This window comes from Agelaius phoeniceus, chromosome 13, assembly GCF_051311805.1.
Source record: "Agelaius phoeniceus isolate bAgePho1 chromosome 13, bAgePho1.hap1, whole genome shotgun sequence".
Classification (NCBI taxonomy): domain Eukaryota; kingdom Metazoa; phylum Chordata; class Aves; order Passeriformes; family Icteridae; genus Agelaius; species Agelaius phoeniceus.
The window spans coordinates 5436118-5443419 of NC_135277.1; the positions used below are offsets into that span (position 1 = coordinate 5436118).

The 7302-nt window shown below is 39.6% G+C and overlaps 1 long non-coding RNA gene across 7 annotated transcripts in view; it reads right to left on the reverse strand.

Moving 5' to 3' along the window:
• LOC143695160 (uncharacterized) overlaps positions 1-7062 on the reverse strand; it is a 53310-nt gene extending 46248 nt beyond the window's left edge. For 6 of the 7 annotated variants that reach the window (XR_013184126.1, XR_013184132.1, XR_013184131.1 and 3 more), the window contains exons 1-2: positions 5962-7062; positions 976-1162 (exon numbers count right to left, since the gene is read on the reverse strand). This is a non-coding gene — a long non-coding RNA (uncharacterized LOC143695160). The remainder of the gene's footprint in view (positions 1-975; positions 1163-5961) is intronic. The other variant, XR_013184130.1, reaches the window with a different exon arrangement.
• Positions 7063-7302: the final 240 nt, after the last annotated feature.

The window sequence follows — 7302 nt, forward strand, 5'->3', positions numbered from 1 at the left end:
AACGGAGTTAGTTTCATTTAAATGCTGGGACCTTCAGGGCAGCTTCTGTGCTTCACACACTGCCTGGATTTTATAAATTTTGTGCTTTGACTCATCTGATGTAGTTACATAAAATTAGGTGATTTGAGCTGCACTCAAAATGTGCTTTTGAACTTCTTCCCACAACTAGGAAAACTAGGGTATTACATTTAAATAAAAAAAAAGAAGTTGGAAATTTACTAGGTGATCACCTGATTCCAGCATCTAAGCCTTTAAGGAAAATAATGAGAAAACGACAAGAATTCACAATACTAGAACAATAACAAGGATGATGATATTAATAACGGTTTATTATCATGTAAATAGAAAATAGAATGCAAGGACACAGTATCTAATGATTTCATTACTTTCTTTTACAGCCTGTTGCAATACAGTGGCCATAAGGCAGTATTGACTTGAGCTATAGTTTTGTTATGTGTCTGTCTTTTATTGAAACATTTACATCTCTTTGTACGGTGCCTGAATATGGCAAGGTTGATGCCATCTCCCTTTTAATGAACTCATATTATTAAGTTACTTCCAATTTACAGAACTGTGTGATCAGAATATGGCTCAATACTTCTATTAGCACTTTTAAATCACTCAGGAAATAATTCTAATTATTTCTTCACTCAAATAATAAAACTAATACTTATAATATCTATGCTTCCTGGGTTTTATTTCAAATACACTTTAAAGGGCCTGAATTTCTCACCTTTAGAACTCTCTTAGTTTGTATGATCTCTTTGGTAAAGACCCACTCATCCCAATACAAAGGTGATTTAAAAAAGATTTTCTTTACTTATTTGTGTATAATCACAGTACAGATTACATCAAATGCTTTACAATGTATAAAACACTCCTGACTGGTTTCATGCACTTGGGAGATAGTCATCTCCCTGTGAAGTTTGAGATGAAATATTCAAATAAGAAGAAAATAAAAAGGATAACACCCACCTTAAAAAGGTCTTCAGAAGCCTGCTGGGCAGAGTTTGAGGAGGAAAGATACGAATGATATGCTGCCATTTTTGAGAAGGGATGGAAGAATCACCTCGATTACTACCATGGAGAAATGTTTTCAAGGTTACTTTTAACTCCAGAGCAATAGTAGCAGACACTTTGCAAGCTGTCCTGAAGATTTTAACTAGAAAAGTGATATTCACAGAAGCAAAAAAGACAGTTATAGGCCATTGGGTGCAGTGTAATTGGCACTCAGCCCCAGCCACAGAGGTTGGAAGCTCTCTCTGAGTTTGACACAGGGCATATATTGAAGTTGGAGGCAGTTTAGTGAAAGCTCATTTTCTTGGACTATATAGTTCTGTCAAAATGCAAGCGCTTCACAAACAGCTTCAGAAATAAAGACGGAAGAATAAAGTTCCCACAATTCTGAAATGTCCACTTTTAACAGTTTCCAAATAGAGTTTGAGGTTTGTGTTTAGTTTTTATATATGTGCATTTTAAATAGTTTAATATCTATATATGTGAAACCCCCACAGTTTTAGATATACAAATATATACTTTGATATATCTGGTTTTTAAATATATATATATATGTATATAGAATTATATATATATATATATGCAAATATATACAGGTAAATATATATATAAATATATATAAATATCGTTTCCTTTATTGGAATTTTTGGAATTAGAATTTTTCTTTATTGGAATATTTCCCTTATTATAAAATTATTTTAAAAGCTGAAAAGCAAAATAAAACACTGCTTGTAAAAGGGATAATCTAAAACTTCAAATATCTCAAAAGGGAAAGGAGATTAACCTCAGATTATTTCTGTAAATGCTGATCTGCATTGCATTAATCAGACTTTTCCATTTGAAAGCAGAAAGTGAAGAAACTATCTGGCTAATCTTAAGGTAGATGTCATGGGTAAAATCAACTAAGAGTAGAGAAGAAACAGCCTTTCTTGGTTTGTAGGCATCACATTTTTTTTGCAGACAGACAAGGCTTCTTAAGGACATTCTTGATATCTTAATACCTCAATCTTGTTCAGTGTCATTTCTGAATGAGACCATTGTTGAGGAAACAGTGAGTTGCATAGCTCCATCAACCTTCTTTAATTTGCTTGGAGATTATGGGAAAACCTCTATAAATCAGTTTTATGACCTCATGAAAAACTTACAGTTGTATGGCATCACTTGCATGAATTATGAGATAGCCACAAAAAGGACCAAAGATGTCAAGGACACCAAAGTGAAGCTTTATGTACCCTGGGACATGGCAGCACATGTCACAAATCTGCACTTGGTAGAAATACCAAAGGCAGACATGGAAACTTAAACTCTCTGTGCCTCCTAAGCATGAAACAGGACTTGAAAATGCTCGGAAGGAATTGTTAAAATAATCTTCATGAGAGTCATTAGTCTGAAGATGTAACAATTTAATTCTTCATTAGCATTAAAAAAAAAAAAAAGAACCAGAATGTGCACAGAAAAAATATACTTAATGAGAAAAGAATGCAGGTCAAATACTCTTTTTCTTATTCAAATGCAAAGTTTACATAATGTCTTTTGTTAGAGACTTTATGCAGTGTGAATCTGCTGCAGCTGTAGCCACATATTCAGTATGTTCACAAAATAGAAAATAGACCTCCAGTTGCTCTTTCCTGGAGTTCCTTCTGCTTTAACATTACATCTCAACGTTTTTTCTCATATTTGTCAAAACCTAATCCAATCATCACTGAACTTTATGTTGCTTCGTGGTACTGTAAACCTAAAGAAAAGCCCGAATTTGCAAATTGAGTTGAAAACCTCGGAGAGCACCTGGGGGTCAGGCTCTTTGTAATGTTAACAGCAGAGATAGCCACACATAACCCTGGCTATCAGTTAGGTGCTTCCATCAACACTGAAACATTTCATAACTTCAAACTCATTTTGACACTGCTTCTTTTTGGAAGAAAACTAGAAGAAAGATCTTGACTGTGCTAAAGAACCCATGCCAACTTTTTGAGGGGGACACAACAATATTTGGCTTTACATTTTAATTTTCTATCATATAATAGAGAATTATTAAAAAAAAAATTAACCCAAGTAAAATATTCTGGTTTTGTCAAAATATTTTTTTCTTTTATTGACACTAAATAAATCTTATGATGTTTCCTGGCATGAGTACTGAATGTTTCCATTGTCACTCTATCCAGAAGGAGCCAGGCTCCCAAATCTCATCCTCCCTGTGATAAATGAAATGTTTATCCTTCACCAAGTACTGATCAGCCTAAACACAACCCCACTGAGATTTGCCAGGGTAGAGGAGGCAGAAGGTCCTGGGCTCATCCAGAGTGAGCCCTGGCCAGGCTGATGTGCTCTCAGCCTTTCCCTGTGTCCCTGCATCCTTGTGCTCAGGGAGGGCACACAAATGCAGCTCTGTAGCACCTATGGAGGGAGGATATTGCTGGTGCTGTGTTGGCTGTGCTGCACCAGTGCCCTGCAGCCACTGCAGGTGGGTCTGACACTATCTGCTCTTCCCCTGTTCAAAAAAAAAATAATTCCCACCTTCTCCCCTTTCTGTCCTCATTTCAGAATTCCCCAGGACTTCTCTTATACCTTAGAGCCAAGCAGACTTTCAGTCCAGGAGTGCAGCAGACACTGAATACAAGATATCTGTGCCTAGTGTTGTAAACTAAATGGTCCCATTTTCTATTTTAACAGGGCTCAGTGTCTCTCTTTGGAACAGAGAGCTGAGATGGAGAGATAGACTTTGCCTTCCTCCCCTCCCCTGGCCTTCTCAGCTTGATGTTCCTACTAATTCTCTCACTCAGGCCCTGCTGTTTGAGTTTCTTCTCTCTTTTTTTTCCCCTCTGCCATTATTTCGGGTGGTTACTCATCCCATTTGACTCCCCCCAGGGTGTCACCAGGCTGCTGCCAAAAGCTCTTCTGTTTCCTCTCCTGTTGTGTTCACTCTTTCTCTTTTTTCAACTTTTAATCTCAGCCCTCGGTGAGGTGTGCTGAACAGTCGTGATGAAGCATTCAGGATGTTAGAAACTAAACTGCTGGAAGAGGTCAGCAGGAGCAGAAACCAATAAAGCGCCAGGAGGAAGTTGGATATGTACGAACAAAGCAATTGGTAATGATGTGAAATGGTTGGGTCAAACAAGGGCTGCGCACAAATGAAAAGATTCACCTCCAAACACCTGAAAAGTTTACCTAACCTGCTTCTCCTTGACAGGAGCTGGTCTGTTGCTGTGAACCATTGCTAACAGCTTTATACCCTGCTTTATTTGCACATCTCAACACCCACATGAGCCATCAGCAGCAGGGTGGATTCTTTCTTCAAAAGAAACTCCTTAAATCCTATAAGCCTTCTGTTTCCTTTTCTTTTCCATTCATTGCTGCTTATTACATGAAAGGTGTGATTTCAGACTAAGTTTCCAATACCCTCTCTTAGCACCAGAAAAGCCATTGAATTCAAAGGGGTGGCCTCTGATATATGGGATTGTTCCGTGTAAAGGTGGCCTTGTTGAGCTCCTACTTAGTCAGAGAGCAATCAGATACTACAGCTCCCACTAGAGAGGGCAAAATTCCCAATTTGCCAGGCAGGGGAGGTTTGCTTACAAGTGAAGGATGCTTTTTTTAGATGGATTTCACATCTGAATTCCCCAGATTGACCCAGGAAAAGGTGAGGGGCAAGCAAACAAACAAACAAACAGAGAGAGAGAAAGGAAAAAGGAAAGTTCAGTTCAGATTAACCCATTTTCATGAAAAAAACAAAGGTTTTTTTTAATAGATAGTGAAGAACAATAGCAATAGCAGACATTTTGGACACAGCATTTTCAGACTCTCTCCTCTACTTTCCTCCCTTCTGAGGGGCCAGCACTGCAAGAGGGGATGTATTTTTCCTCCTTTTACACTTGTAAGTCAAGGCCCTTTTCTGGCTTTGCTCTTGGTACAGCTCAGGGAAAATATTTTAATGAAATTTCCTCAGAAAGTAAAGAAGTCCCTGTTGGTCCCTGCTGCCTCTGTGTCGTTGCTGACCTCCTCTGAGAAAACATTCTGGCATTTCCACAATGGCTGAGGTACACTGACCTGAAAGGAACAAAATTCCGAGAGCCTGGCTCAGATGGCAAATTGGACAGGACTTTTCCCTTCTCTGGGAAGGCAGCCAGCCTTGCAGCTGCAGCCTGGGCCACTTCAGAGCAGACCTGGAGGGCACTTTCCTAGACCTCAATGAGAGCAGCCTTTATTAAAAGGAGAATTATAATATTAATAGGAAAATTATTTTGCTGCTAATGACAAAGAACTCAGTTTCTTCATACTTGGACACAGTTATATTCCCAACTATGCCAATCTCAATATTATCTCAGATGGATACTTGTTCCCAGGAGGCCCTTAGGGGAGTGACCTTATGTCCCTCTACCTTTGATAAACCACTGCCTGCATGCATATAAATCAATTAACACCACCAGCTTATGCTAATTTTGAATTTAGATGGCATGCTGGAAATAAACAGGGGTGTTTATGCCTGTCTAGAAAGAGATCACAATAACAATCTTCCTTCTTCCCCAATGTACACTCACAAATACACCCACACCCAGTGCACACACACGTCAGGATCCAGCAAAACCCCAACTTCAAGGAGCCTTCATTTAGCTGCTTTTGCTCTTTCTGTTTTGTAGGGCAATTTGGACAAACAGAGCAGCCAAAATAACACCATACAACATATAAATATCCCTTGTCAGCCATTTGCTTTCTGGTTTGCTGCTGTGTCATTCCCATTCCTGCTTTTGTTGTTATTCTGGTAGTACTTTCTTTAATTTAGGGTACTCTGAGGGATGTGATGTTACCAGGCTGGGGAGAAAAAAGACATTTAAAAGTGGAAAAAAATTACTCTATTAATGAATAAAGGTTTCTTTTATCATAGCCTGACCACCCACAAGAAATAGCACATCACATCTTCCCCCCACCCCGCCACAGAGCTTGACTTACTGGTTTTAATGGTCAAGAGCCATGCCTGAAGTGTTGGGTCCAGACAACAGCAGCTGGGAGCACATCCAGGAGGGAGACGGAGCCTCAAGACACAGAGGATGATGATCAAAGGAGCCCCAACAGCCTTTGTGATCCGACCAAATGATGATTTCCCTCTTCACCTCTCCCCTGGCAGTCAGGTGAAGGGTTCACAGATGGTGGCCAAGCCACAGCAAGCAGACACCCAAGGAGCTTTAAGGCCCTCCAAGCTCATCAGCAAAAGCTCCTTGTGCTTCCTTCTGGAGGACTTTTCCCTGCCCAGGCTCTGTCTGTGTCTGGACCATGAGTGGAGTGTGAGGGTGCTATTTGTAGAGCAAAACACATCAGTATATGACATGTTTTAGTGCAAGACACGCAGAGCTGTGTGCTGAGAATCTATTCTCTGCCATTGACTTATCTCCATGATAAACATATTCATGAACTAGGGGTAATTTTTATCTCTGATTAAAGCTGTAAGCAGGCACAACTCTTTCTCAGTTGACAGCTCTGGGCAAGGAATGGATATGGCAGAATTGTCTAAAATACAAGTCAAGTTAATTTCCTTGGATCCTGCAATTCCCATCAACATGGGCATTTTCTGATGATCTGATTTACTTACCAGCAGTGCCCAGCCTTCTATGCCAAGGCAAAGAAAAACAGAGGACATATGCTGAAAAATTTGTAACATGGTCCCCTAATCAAGTGCTGGCTCCATCCTGTATCCTGTTATAAATTGTAATCTACATTGTGTCTACTGTACACATCTCATTATTCTTTCCTCCACTCTGCCTGATTGCATTTAAATACTTTTTTTTAAGTCATTATTGGATCTCCTATTATTTATATGTTGCTTGGTTTGGTGATTCTCTCCTTTTCTTTTTAGCAGAGAGACCCAAGGTTACTTTTATTCTTCATTTCCGAGGAGCCAATTAATTTCCAGCATCCCCCAATGCCATCCCAATAAATAGAGGCTGCTGTAGCCATATTTCCTTCCACAGGGAGACCAGGATGTTGAGCCAGTTCTGAATCCAGCCTTAGCTCTACTCTGTGGTTGAGATATTCAGAGGATGGTCTCAGCTGAAACCCTCTCTGCTCACCTGATTTCTGGGTGTGCTGCTTTCCTCATTGCTTTTCTATTACACTCAGAGTATCTGTGTTTCACTTTCACTCCCAGCCCAAAGAGACCCCATTTCTGAGCAGTATTATAATGACAATATCCACAGCTGGAGAGGGAAAGCTGAGGGGGGGTTCTAATTTTCAGTGGGTTTTTAGTTATTTTTAATATTTTTGCCATAGACTGTTATTTTTTCCCTTTGTGTATAC